Source organism: Triturus cristatus, chromosome 2_2, assembly GCF_964204655.1.
Source record: "Triturus cristatus chromosome 2_2, aTriCri1.1, whole genome shotgun sequence".
Classification (NCBI taxonomy): Eukaryota; Metazoa; Chordata; class Amphibia; order Caudata; family Salamandridae; genus Triturus; species Triturus cristatus.
The window spans coordinates 860884731-860897018 of NC_140582.1; the positions used below are offsets into that span (position 1 = coordinate 860884731).

At 44.2% G+C, this 12288-nt stretch overlaps 1 protein-coding gene across 14 annotated transcripts in view; it reads right to left on the bottom strand.

Moving 5' to 3' along the window:
• Positions 1-12288, bottom strand: part of KLHL5 (kelch like family member 5) — a 592018-nt gene that overhangs the window by 517786 nt on the left and 61944 nt on the right. For 8 of the 14 annotated variants that reach the window (XM_085642267.1, XM_085642269.1, XM_085642258.1 and 5 more), the window contains one exon: positions 5841-5909. The exons of the other annotated variants lie outside the window; for them this stretch is intronic. The gene's annotated coding sequence lies outside the window, so the exon portion shown is untranslated. The remainder of the gene's footprint in view (positions 1-5840; positions 5910-12288) is intronic. 14 annotated transcript variants of the gene reach the window in all.

The following is a 12288-nucleotide window of genomic DNA, read 5'->3' on the forward strand; positions in this document are numbered from 1 at the left end:
ATGTAATAGGTTTCGCAATAGCGAGATTTTGAGCTATTGGCATTGTAAATGACAATACCTTTTGTGTTTAAAAAACCTGCAATATTAAAAGGCTGTCATTTACAATACCATTAGGGCAAAGTTTCTAAAATGCGAGGCCTAATGGATTGCAAATGCATGCTGTTTACAAGCGACCCATGCTGCGCTTTCAAGCTAATAGAGGCCACGTCCCTTTATTTAGAAGAGCCGAAAGAAATGTCAGTGGCTGCTATTAAGTTGAAAGCGCGGTATGGGGCGCTTTTACCCCCAAAAAAATGTGTTTGTCAAGTTGAAAAACAAATGCTTTTTATTGTGAAAGCACCCAGTGAAAGCGAGCATAGCATGCTGAATGTTGCAGGAAAGCATGTAGTGCCTGCAGTAGGAAAAACAATTAAAAAAAAATAGTGCTTACAGAGTAAATAAGACTACTATGTAACAACCGAAGTAAAAGGGCCAGTCCCCATAGGAGGTTACAAATGAAGACAAGGCGGTACTATAGAGGACTAACAAGCCTATTAACGAATCAGAAGCGAGCACTTACGAAGGACAATGATAAGCCAATGACAAATATGGGCAGAGAGTGGGTGGGGCTTATAGTCCATACCCCAATACAGTATGGCCTGCAGAGCAGCGCATGCGCTGCCCAGGATTGACCTAAAAATAATTAAACCTTTCGGATAAGGCCGAGATCAAACAGTTCTTCTACTGGTACATCAGTCTGTCTTGCAGATAGCGCAAAGACGCTTCTTATGAAGCAGCTGTGTGCTGTATAAATGCTACCTGATTGAAGGGCCGGATACTTAACCAATATGACTATGAGTAGATGAACTGGCAAACTTAAGCAGGCTGTGGAAGGTCAACTAAGGGGTCTCTTCCTTGGTGCTCCGCAACAAGAAGTGAGGTAATCACAAGGAGAACATCACCACATCTACAGCCCAGACATTGCTCCTCTCAGAGGCGTGGCTGGAAGCTGCAGGTTGCGAGGGTCCCTTGCAGCAGTAAGCTGGTAAAAGGATGTAACAAGCATTGAAAATGCAATAGGTCTCGCCTTTGATTAAGTTAAAGCCATTTGCTTTGCTAATGGTATTGTAAAGCAAAGCAAATGGCTTTAACTTAATGAAAGGTCAGACCTATTGCATTTAAAAATCCCAATATGCAAAATGTTGCTGGCATAAAAATCCCAAAGTAGCTGAAGATGTCACACATTACCTGGGTCACAGCAACGTAGCCCCCCTGCTGTATATCATCCTGTGCAACCATTGTCATCACCCTGTAACCCTGAACTACACATCCTCCTCTGATGCAGAAAGACCATCACCCACGCACTCATAACCAGCAGACTGGACTACGGTAACGCCCTCTATGCCAAAAATCAACAAAACCCTGCTACACAAGCTCCAAACCATCCAAAACACTGCAGCCAAACTCGTCCTCGGAACCCCACAACATGAGCACATGACCCAGCACCTACGAGACCATCACTGGCTCCCCATCAAGAAGAGAGTAACCTTCAAGCTACTCACCCATGCCTACAAACCCCTCCACAACATCGGACCTAATTATTTCAACTAAAGAGTCTCCTTCGACATACCCAAAAGGAACCTCTGCTCCGCCGACCTCGCCCTGGAAGAGACAGAGCAGGCGGAAGAGCCTGTTCCTACATCGCAGCAAGACCTGGAACGAGCTCCTAGTCAACATCAGACGCTCCACTACTCTGCACACCTTCAGGAAGAGCCTCAAGACCTGACTTTTTGACTGATCCGGAGCTGCCCCTCCTCAGCGCCCCGAGACCCTCACGTGTGAGTAGCGCGATTTATAAACCGATTTATAAACCCCTGATTGATTGATTGATGCAAGAAATCTAGTGGTCACCTCATGCACAACAATCCATCCCCTGGACTGTAAACGTTTTATGTTAGCTGGGCTTCATTAAAATGGATGGCGTTGGCCTGTGTTATGATCTATCAGTGCATTTTAGCCTGTTTTTTGTGTACCTCTTCATGCACCTTTTATACAAGAGCCATATCTACTCGCGTTGTCAATGACTGTTTTGCTAAGCAATTACGATTTTCCTCAACCAATCTGGTTACATTTCAGAACATAGTGTCCTACAGCAGACAGTTCTGAGGCTTGGAACCGCTAGCTCCAAGTCAGCAAAATGCCACAGAAAGCATGATGATTAGCAACCCTGTGCGATTGTGCTTGGCTTAACCTATCATCCAGAATGTTAACACAAAAGAGAATATAGCAGACAAACACTCGCAGAGACTTCAAACAAGCCTATTTTAAAGTGGAATACTCTGTTAAAATAGTTTGATGATTTGAGGCTGAAAAGGAATAATCACAAGTTAAAACAAAATGCTACAATAATGCCGCAAAGTTTACAAATCTATGCCGCAATATCCTGGGGACCTAAATCCAAGCACCCCTTTGGCGGGGAGCACACATGTTCTGCCCAATCAAATAATGTACTTTAGGTCACCAACGTATAGGGGGAGCCTAAGCCTCTCAGTATTACTTTGGAAAGCTTTTTCTGTTGATCGCACAAGATCGAAAATGGAAATTTATCTGCAAACATCACAGCATGTTTTCGGACACATTTTCGCAGGATCTCGTTTTTTATGCTCGGGCATCATCAGTTAGTTGCATCTTAACTGGCTAGAAAGTGACAGGATGAACCAACAATTGGCAACTCAGCAATTCACTCGAGAAAGTTACACGAAGTGTGTTGCAGTAAGTATGCCTGCTGGTTAGACAGGCAAAACGTCAAAAATGGGTCACAGCGTAAAATATAGTCAAACACATCTCATTACGATTAACTCAAGCAAGAAACGTACACAGTTTGGGTACGTTTATACCACCTGACAATCTCGATTGACTGATCAAGTGTAGCACATACCAGAGTGTCAGTGAGCGTCACATGTAATAAACAGGACTGTGTCTGCATTCATTAAGAGAAATCAACACCGCATTGCCAAATAACCACAAGGGAAACAAGCATTTCCAACAAGATAGCCAGCCACCACCACCCCCCATCCTTTACTTGCATCGGTTCCAGAGTACAGGTAAGCCATTCCCTCAGCGCCTCAAAGTTCTCTATGTTCATTTTTATGTGCCCCGGGGGACTCTCAACTTCTTACTCTTCCGAGGGGACGGGAGGAGCCCCCTGCAGCTCCCCCGTTGCCCCCCTAGTGTCAGGCAATGGTCCTTCGGCTTTACAACGTCCCCCCCAGAACATTCGCCCTCCACCACCAGGGCTCTGGCGCGGCAGCCGGGTAAGGGCCAGGCTCCTGGAGGAGGGGGCGGCGGAGTTCAGGGTGGCGCTAGGTGGGGGATCAGCCTGGTGCAGTTCCTTATACGCACACACAGTGTACCGAAAGGCTACAGTCAGGGGCAGAGGGGTATAGCTGTCCCCGCAGCAGACCCAGAACCGCTTTACAACAGAGAACGGCAGATTTTTCGCAAGACAGTCCGGTGGTATGCCGGTCCAGTTGCTGCCTCCAGCACAGCGCCGGCACAGCGCCGATAACAACACAGGGAAAAGGTGCGCAAGGTGCGCGCCCTACACGTCGGGAGACACGAAGATAGACATAGAGGAAAGACTTACGCGACAGCTGCCACTGAGCAGGGTCCAAGAGGTTCAAGCTCAAGCTGGATGCCATTTTAAATGGTTGTATTTTACTGCTTTGCAGAATGTCACTTCTGACTAGAAAACTGAGGTGTTTTACCAAGCACAATGTTAATATTCAATTGCAAACACAGTATAATAGGACACGTGATTTAACCCTACTGAAAATTTTGACAACTTGAAAATGTAATTAATACGTCTTACGATATCTAAACACTTAACAATGAATTTAGATGTAATTAAATTTTTTTACTTTTTAAATATATTCTAAGTATATGGCTACCTATGTTAACAAGTGCTCGCCATGACGTTTTTTTTTCTCCCTTTTTCTGCCGTCCCAGGCCTCGCCTGCTAAAAGGTTTCTTATCTTTATGGGGCCATGTGTTTGGCCCCATAAAGATAAGAAACCTTTTACGCCAGCAGGAAGTCAAATGAGCCAGTCCAACTGGGACGGTTCTAAAAGAGAAAAGTGTACGTCACTGGAAGCTCTTTTCCAATGGCTGGCTACCGTTTAGCATAAACGGTGACGCCAGCCAATGGAAAAGAGGGGCGGGGCTTAAACCCCGCTAGTGAAAGCTACCTTAAATCATTAAATCTCGCTAGCGAGACTGCGCATGTCTGCACAGCCTAGGCTAGCCGAGACCTAAAAAGGGATACTAGTGGGACCTACAGGAACCGTAACCCTTTAGTCTCTGAAGATCTCTCGCGTAGGGGGTGCCCAACATTTGTCCACAAGGGAAAAGTCAAGCCAAATATTCAGTCTATGCAAACAAAATACATGTATGCACAGTTAATTTAAACGTGAAATATTTACCAGGTTGTCTTGAAAAGATGGCAGGTCTGCAGCCTTGTGCACCAAGACTAGAGGCCCCTAGTCTGCAGCATAGGAGTCTGTGGAACATCTAGCGCCGGGAGCATCTGGGTCAAGTACCACAGAGAAGCTCTATTGTAAGACTACGTTACACATAGCGCAGGGGCTGTGAGGGAGCGTCCTGAGGGTTTACACATACACAGAGCCCTGGCGCTGATAGTGCACAGTGATAGCGCTTCCTTCTTGTTGACGCATTCACCAGGCACACAAAGAGACATGAGGAGGAGGAAGGAAGGAATCTGCAGGCTTCAAGGCCGGTTTCACATCGAGTGGAAGTTACATAGCTGATAACAGATGGTGTTTTCGATGGAGCTATGTTTGAGTAACTGACATCAGGCACAGACACATACACAATAGGAGGGAATCGTAAAACACCGACATCACACCCAGAAGGATTAAGAGACATTGACAACGAGCAAGAGCGCACACAAGCATTTGGAGATGTCGGATGCATGAATCCCCCCCATGCACGCACACACATACAAAACTAGAGACACTGGCAAATGCAGACTGATGAGACAGGTTAGCACGCCACATTAGGAGGAATGTAATAATCACTCAAGAAAAGGCTGGACCCCAGGTTAGACGGATCCATGGGGTAGCAGGGGTGGGGGAGGTGGGGGGGGGGGGGGGGGTGGGTCGGGGGTGGGGGGAGTGCAGGTTGTCATTTCCTGACTGCTCTTTGCTCGCAGGTCTGGCTGTGCCTCCTGCCGGAGGCTCGCTTACCCAGCAAGCATGCACCCCGAAATAGGAGCGCGGACCCCGCGCCACCGCTCTGCTCCTTCCATTCCGGTCTCCAGCCTTACCGCTGCTGGCTCATTACTTTAAAAACACACCCACTGACACTGCGGTCCCAGAGTCCATCTAAACTTAGTAGGGAGCGATTGGTTCTAAAGTTACGGGGCGCCACTGTGCTTATGGTCTCTGGTATTACACGTCTCAGAAAAAAACACTGCAGAATATACAGACACTAATTATTTTATTACACGCGCAAGATCTCAGGGACTACATGTCCCAGAAAGCACTTTCGTTGCTTGCTTCAAACATCCAGGTAAATAAGAGCATCAGAAAACAAAGAACACAGTTGGTATTTCATACTCATGCTAGATCTGTGACTCGGAGGTCTCTGGCACTGTACGGGTGTCATGTCAGCACACTTATAAGAGTTTCTCAACAGAACTACAAGTAACTGAAGGCAGAGTTAAAACCGAGACTCCACGCCCCACGTAGGACAGACAGCTCGAGATATCCGCGATGGTCACGCAAGCATCCCCGCGCTTTGCCCATTCCCCTAAAAAATGCTCGCTTGGCGCTTTTTCTCACCTCTCCAAGAAGTAACGGACAACGAAGAAGAGAAGCGTGCCAGGCATGGTGATATAAAAGTCTTCAGGGCTGTAACAGAATAGAAAAGACATTTTTATAACACTCATTAAAACTGACGGACGTACACATATTTACAAACGTTTAAAAAAAAAAAATTGTTTTAGATTATACAATTATATAAAGATACAAAGATGGAGTGATTATGTACATAAGATGCCCTAAAAATAAATTTATTTGTTGGCGTTCTTTTACATATTTTATAGTACCCTATTTATATAGGTTCCTTTCAAAAGACAAATCAATCACTGTACTATGTTCAAAGATCATAATGACAAATTCTTTAAAAACTCAAAAGGATATTTCATTTCTAAATTTATATATTCCAAATCTAAGACCCAAAAGGTAAAAACTATTATCTCACCTCAAAATGACAGCAAGTCAAGTATAGGCTTTTTATTTGATGATTGGTAAATAAGAAATAGACAGCAAATCCCACATTAGGACATCCAAAATATCAAAATTAATCTAAAAAATTAAGACAAAGGAAACCAAATTAGAACAACCTGAACTTAATAACGAGAGATTTCAAAAAGAGCGGGTTGGATAGCACCATTTATCTCACCTTCGTCAGTCGCAGAAGGTGGAAATGTGTCTAGAGAACCAGTGATTCAATTTAAGATGAAGAGGTCCAATATGATGATGGCTATCAGATTTCTTTAATAAAAATCTAAAGCAGAAACAGAAACCAGTATTGAATCAAATATAATGAAAAGACAAAATAGAAAATCATTGCTTCATGAAATAGGAATCTGTCATTAATAAAAGTCACGCGATTCCACAGTGTTCACCATCACTAGAAGAGGAAAAGACCAAGACCAGAGAATTCGATTTGAAAAATCAGAAAAGAAGACAAAACCATGGCCATAAACAATTTAGTAATTTATAGATTGAACCTCTTTCTAGTAATGGCTATGTTCTCACCAGTACAATAACTTCAAATGGTTGTGAGAATCATTTCTTAATGACATGAAAATCTGGCGTTTATAAAAGCCACGAGACTCCACAATGTTCACCGTTATTGGAAGAGGAATAGACCAAGACCAGAGATTTCGATTTTAAAAATCAGAACAGAAGACAAGCCATAACCATAAACAATTTACTGGTTAATAGATCGAACTTCTTACTAGTAATGACTCGGTTCTCACCTGTACGGTAGCTTCAAATAGTTGTGTAAGGCGGAAAGTCTTATTTTACAAAAGTAGACGCTCAATTTTTGAACAGCAAAATATCGATCAAACACTTAATAAAAAATGTATATGTATATAAATAAATTATTGGTGAACAGATGGATATTTACCAGCAAAATTGTATATCAGTATAGACATTCAAACCAGGACATATGTAACTAGAAGAATCACTCATGTTTTTAAAAAAAATTTGGTGAAGAAGGTTTAGAGCTTGGTGTTTTTTTAGATGTGACAATTAATGTATTAGTTTTGGACAAAAATCTGAAACTTTGGTCTGTTTGTCTGTTGGAGCAATATTCTACTTGGTTGTTCAGCCTTATACATTTTAATTAGATAGAAGTATCACCCAACCTCCTATGGCTTTCAGATTTTGCCTTTTTCTCCCCTTCTCCTCCCCACTCCTCCCCTCTACTTCATCCTTTTAAGTTCTTCACTAGGAATCAGAGACTATGGTTCTTAGCGTATACTTATATACATGTCATGAATTGAAGTTACAGATAAAATTTAGAATAGCTGTTAATGCCTAATATATGTATATAAAATAAATTCTGTTTTGTGATTCTTATGATTATCTGTTGGAACTATTGTTCATTTGGATTCTAGGTAGTGATTACTTTTTTGAAGAACCCAGCAACTATATAAAGTATCGATTCCATTTTATCAGAAACATAGGTTAAATAGGTCTGTGAAAAGCTCTAAACCTTCTTCACCAAAAACATTTTTAAAACATGAGTGATTCTTCTAGTTACATATGTCCTGGTTTGAATGTCTATACTGATATACAATTTTGCTGGTAAATATCAATCTGTTCACCAATAATTTATTTATATACATATACATTTTTTATTAGGTGTTTGATCGATATTTTGCTGTTCAAAAATTGAGCGTCTACTTTTGCAAAATAAGACTTTCCACCTTACACAACTATTTGAAGCTACCGTACAGGTGAGAACCGAGTCATTACTAGTAAGAAGTTCGATCTATTAACCAGTAAATTGTTTATGGTTATGGCTGGTCTTCTGTTCTGATTTTTAAAATCGAAATCTCTGGTCTTGGTCTATTCCTCTTCCAATAACGGTGAACATTGTGGAGTCTCGTGGCTTTTATAAACGCCAGATTTTCATGTCATTAAGAAATGATTCTCACAACCATTTGAAGTTATTGTACTGGTGAGAACATAGCCATTACTAGAAAGAGGTTCAATCTATAAATTACTAAATTGTTTATGGCCATGGTTTTGTCTTCTGTTCTGATTTTTCAAATCGAATTCTCTGGTCTTGGTCTTTTCCTCTTCTAGTGATGGTGAACACTGTGGAATCTCGTGACTTTTATTAATGACAGATTCCTATTTCATGAAGCAATGATTTTCTATTTTGTCTTTTCACTATATTTGATTCAATACTGGTTTCTGTTTCTGCTTTAGATTTTTATTAAAGAAATCTGATAGCCATCATCATATTGGACCTCTTCATCTTAAATTGAATCACTGGTTCTCTAGACACATTTACACCTTCTGCGACCGACGAAGGTGAGATAAATGGTGCTATCCAACCCACTCTCTTTGAAATCTCCCGTTATTAAGTTCAGGTTGTTCTAATTTGGTTTCCTTTGTCTTAATATTTTAGATTCATTTTGATATTTTGGATGTCCTAATGTGGGATTTGCTATTTCTTATTTACCAATCATCAAATAAAAAGCCTATACTTGACTTGCTGTCATTTTGAGGTGAGATAATAGTTTTTACCTTTTGGGTCTTAGATTTGGAATATATAAATTTAGAAATGAAATATCCTTTTGAGTTTTTAAAGAATTTGTCATTATGATCTTTGAACATAGTATTTTATTTATTTATTTATTTTGCACATTTATAGAGCGCTCTAATACCCGGAGGTGTCCTGGCGCTAGAAAGATAGATTGGTGAGTTGAAGCGTGCTTACTGAGTGAAGAGCCATGTTTTTAGATCTCTTCTAAAGGCCATCAGATTCTGGATTTGTCTGAGCGCGGGTGGAAGTTTATTCCAGGCCTCTGCGGCCCCAAGAGAAAAACTCCTGCCTCCCCAGCGAGCTCTTTTAATTCTGGGGACCGTGACCAGAGCCAGTTGTCCTGACCTCAGAGTTCGTGCTGGTTTATGCCAGCAGAAAAGAGATTTCAAGTGCCTAGGTCCCGAATCGTGGAGGGCCTTAAAGACCATGCAAACTGCCTTGAAAATGATTCTTTTACGGACCGGCAGCCAATGAAGCTTGACCAGCTCCTGAGATACCGAGGCAAATTTGGGTGTGTCAGTGATTAGGCGAGCGGCAGCGTTTTGCAGAAGTTGGAGTTTACTTAATACGCTCTGCTGGGCGTTAAGCATCAGGCTGTTGCAGTAGTCTAGGCGTGAGAGCACTAGACCCGTAACTATTGTTTTCCTGTGCTTCTTCTCAAGATAAGGTAATATTTTCCAGATGGTTTTAAGTATGAAGTGAAGTGAGGAGGAAAGAGCACTCACCTGGGATTTAAAGGTCAGGGAGGTATCCACCAGAATACCGAGATTTTTCACTTTGTCCACCGGATCTGGGAGAGGTCCCATTTCGACTGGCCACCATCTCGGGGACCAAAAGTTGTCTCTGTCACCAAAGAGCAGAACCTCGGTTTTTGAGGAGTTCAGCTTAAGGCAGCTTTGTGCCATCCAGCGGCCAACTTCAAGCATACAGTATCTGAATCTATCGGCGGTGTTTTCTGTGTTGCCGGGAAGGAGGGACACCACAATCTGTGTGTCGTCGGCGTAAGCCGTGAGTTGAAAGCCGAACGATCGGATCACCGGGGCGAGGGTGGACACATATACATTAAAAAGGGTTGGGCTTAACGAAGACCCCTGGGGGACTCCGCAAGGAAGCACAAAGGAGTGAGATTCGTGGCTGCCCAGCGCCACTGTCTGGGATCTGTCAGACAGGAAGGCTTGTAAGATTTTTAAAGCCTTTCCCTGAATTCCACAGGCCCTCAACCGGTCCACCAGTAGCTTATGGTGGACCGTATCGAAGGCCGCAGAGAGATCCAATAGGATCAGAGCTGCTCTGCCCCCTGTATCCATCACCTGCCTGATATCTTCCATAGATTTAATCAGGGCGGATTCCGTGCTGTGCCCCTCTCGAAAGCCGTGTTGGGAGGAATCCAGTACATCCGCAGATTTTAGGAAGGCGCTAAGTTGTGCGTTCAGGTAACCTTCTATTATTTTAGCCGGGAGGGGGAGTCTGGCAATCGGGCGATAATTGTTCATCTCCGTGATGTCAAGATTGGGTTTTTTGAGCAGGGGTAAGATGGAGGCTTGCTTCCAGCTAGAGGGATATTCCCCTTTCTCCAACATCTGATTGAAGAGGGGAGTGAGACCCCTGGCAATTGCGTCTGGTGCAAGTTTAGTTATTGTTGTGGGGCAGGGGTCATGAGGGGAGCCTGATTTAATTTTTAGTAGGCGACTTCTCACTTCTTTTTCCGTGATGGACGGGAAATATTGAAGCGTGGGTTCAGGTCTGGCGGGATCGGGGGCCTCCCTCGGTGAAGAAGTCATCACTATCCTATCTAAGGGGAGAAAGATGTTTTCCACCTTTTCACGAAAGAAGGTTGCCAACCTTTCGCAGAGTGAGAGGCTTGCTGGAATTTCAATGGGTTTGGGGTTTGCTAGGGAAGCGACCGTGAGGAAGAGTTCTTTAGGGGTATTGGTAGCATCTTCTATCTGTCTCGTGAGAAAGGCTTTTTTCGCTTGAAGGATAGATTCCTTGTAGCGCCTTTGTTCCGAATTAAGCGTTTTTTTGTCTGCTTCTCTATAGTGCGTGCGCCAGATTTTTTCAAGCTTTTTGCACCTTATTTTGTGTTCCCTTATTTGATCTGTGAACCACGGGGCGGCAGGCTTGGCCCGAGTGGATGGTTTTAGGGGGGGCTAATAGTAAACAAGCCCGGTCCAGCCAGGTAGTATAGGTCTTGGCTGCTTCCTCCACATTGTTCGGAAGGGGGGGTAATGTAGTGTTTAATGTGTTATCTAGCGAGTCCCCAGTGATGTTTTTCCATTTTCTCACTTGTTTCGGGGTATTTCTCTTATTAACTGGTTTTTCATAAGTGGTGAGAGGAATCGAGAAGTGGATTGCTGAATGGTCAGACCAGAAGACTGGTAGGACCGAGGAGACTTTCAAATTGAGCTGATTAGAGAAAATCCCGTCTAGGGTGTGTCCTGCTCTGTGAGTAGGATCCATTACTAGCTGTAGCATGTCGATCCCAGCCAATAGGTCGATAAGTTCCTGGGTGTCGGGAGATGTTTTGCATTCCAGATGGAAATTAAAGTCACCCAGAAGAGTGAAACTTTGGGAGCAGGCTGCTGCTTCTAGTGATTTACTCAAGGCTGCTAGAAATCTGGTTTTCTCGCCCGGGGGCCTATAAACAAGGCATCCTGTAAAGGACTGGTGATTAGAGAGGGTAAAATTGAACAACAGAGATTCATCTAGGTCAGAGGGACCGGGTTGAAAGGAGCCTCTGGTGTCTTTGTGATATATAATGGCTAGGCCGCCCCCTCTCCTTTTGTCCCTATTTTGGGTGTAGCAGATAAAGTCCTGTGGGGTGGCTTTAACTATATCTGGACCGGATGCTGCGTCGGTCCAGGCTTCCGTGATGAAAGCAATTTTTATGCCTGCATCCTGAATGTACTCGGCAACTTCTGAGCTATGCTTAACTAGAGACCTCGTATTGAGGAGGAGGCATTTAGCCAGGGGGTAGTTGGTTGTTGGGCAGGTGGGCTGGTCTCTTAGTTGCGCAATTGGTAACCAGAGAGGTTTAAGCAAGAGTGACGAGCACTTGGGGCAGTGGGAAAGTGTAGGAGGGTGATTGGTCCCGGGTTCCCAGATGATGCAGTCCTTACCGGGAGGTACGATGTTTAGTGCTAGAAGCGTGTCTCTATTGTAGACAAGCCTGGGTAAAAGGTAAGGCGCGGGAGCGACAGGGGGGCTGGCCCTGGGCGCGGGTCCGGCGCGGACGGGCGCAGACGGGCTCGCCTTCGGCGCGCCGTTGGCGCGCCGTCGGCGCGCCCGCTGCGCTCGTCCGCTGCGCTTCCTCGTGAGGGGGGCCATATAAAGGAGGAAGGGCGGGAGGGGCGGAGCACTGCACTGCTCGGCCGGCTCCCAACCCAAAATGGCGGTACCCTCCGGAGCGGATCGCCTCCAGACAGGGGTTCGAGTGCC